General features: G+C 48.0%; 1 pseudogene; it reads right to left on the bottom strand.

Annotated features, from left to right (window-relative positions):
* Positions 1 to 1451: 1451 nt before the first annotated feature.
* Positions 1452 to 1817, bottom strand: part of LOC147790748 (18S ribosomal RNA) — a 2717-nt pseudogene continuing 2351 nt past the window's right edge.

Here is a 1817-nt window from a genome sequence, read left to right as displayed (position 1 = left end):
GATACAATTCTTTCTTATATCTGGATGGCGAGATAATTCCATCTTGAAAAGAGAAGCAGCCTGGTCCCGGAGTTCTCGGAGCTGAAGATCCCTCGATTCAAACTCCAGTTGTCTAAACTCTTGTTCTTGTCTTACTTGCGATTGCAAGTTTCTTCGTAGTGCCAATAGTCTCCTTTTTTGTCCCACCGAATCAAGATTGAATCCTTGTCTTCGACTGTAACTCTTTTTTCTTGAAACCAGAGGACGAGCAGCGGTACCAGGGTGATGAGCTTGAGTATCAGGCGTCTCAGGGGGCGAAGGAGTTAGAGGTGTCGGGGGTACTTGCTTGTGCGCTTCTAACGAGGATACCTCATCGAGATCCTGAGCATTGTTTGGTAAAGTCAAGAGTTCAGTGTGTCCCCGAGGATTTGTCATCCGATCCAGATACACTCCAAATGAGTAAGGCACCAGCCCAAGCAGGAAACTAAGTCGACGCGAAGAAGCCAACAAGAAAGATGATACAGTATATGTGTTTTCAGAAGTGAAGGAAGTGGACTTTTCTTTGATTTGCGGATCGAACAAAATAGACGAAAAAGAAAGATCAAGCCCCGTGACATTCATTTCATTTCTTTTGTGATCAGCCAACCAAAAGACAATGAGAGAACGGCCAATTAAAGGGAGAGCACTAAGTTACTTACGTGACGGCACTTTCTCTTTCATTCAGGCACCATGAATTAGCTCACTCTTTGGAATTGGAATTTCTTTCTTCACCGGGCTTGGACCATGTCTCTCGAACAATCTCAGTACATATGGCGCAAGACGATTCCACATATCGAGGTCGAAATGGGATCGGGTGTTTTCACGTCTTACCGTAGTGCCCAGTTTATCTTTCTTTCCGATTGATGAACAAGAAGGAAAAGATCACTATCACTATTGGATTTTGTGACTCGCCCCCGGCTACGTGTCCTTTCTTTGGACCCTTCGCCACCAGTGGATGGAAGCTAGCCCCCTTTGTTGGTTGCCCCTTTCCCCTTTCTTTGATTGAATAAAAGGTCAGCATTCAAGCCCAGCAAGAGGAGCTGAAGATAGCTTCAGATATCATTCGACAACCTTTCGCCTTAAGCTGACTGACTAAGCAACCGTAGGCTTTGGCTCGAAAGGGATGTTGCAACTTGCGGGAAAGCCACGATCATACTCGACTCTATCTAATAAGGGCGTATTAGAGTGGCGTTAGCTAGAAAGATTGCAGGGCGTTGCGTTGGTTGGTTGAGGCTAGAATCTCGAAAGGTCTCAACCTAGGGGTGACTGATTAGTCAAGCTTTTGCTTTTGACTGATCTTTCTTTGAAGCCAGCTGACGGATGCGCGCTAGTAGCGCGGCTCGCTTCGCTTTTGTTAGGAGTAGGTGCTTCCCCTTCCCTTTCCCTTAGTTAGTTGGGTTGTGGGAAGGAAGAGGGCATTTGCATCGCGAAGGATTCAATCCAGCCACAGGTTCCCCTACGGCTACCTTGTTACGACTTCACCCCAGTCGAAGACCCCACCGTGGTATGCGGCAATAAGACCACCAAAAGCCTTTGTGGCACTAGTGTGACACGGAAGTCATGGGTGAGACTTGGTCCGATGCTTCGGGCGAAACCCATTCCCAGGGTGTGACGGGCGGTGTGTACAGGGCCCAGGTACATATTCACCGCGGCATGCTGATCCGCGATTACTAGCGATTCCAACTTCATGTTCCCGAGTTGCAGAGAACAATCCGAACTGAGGCAATCTTTCCGGATTCGCTCCGCCTTACAGCCTTGCTTCCCATTGTAATTGCCATTGTAGCACGTGTGTGGCCCAG

The sequence above is a fragment of the Cucurbita pepo genome, chromosome 10 (assembly GCF_057944985.1).
Source record: "Cucurbita pepo subsp. pepo isolate OVF chromosome 10, ASM5794498v1, whole genome shotgun sequence".
Lineage (NCBI taxonomy): Eukaryota > Viridiplantae > Streptophyta > Magnoliopsida > Cucurbitales > Cucurbitaceae > Cucurbita > Cucurbita pepo.
This window is presented reverse-complemented; position numbering and strand designations above follow the sequence as displayed.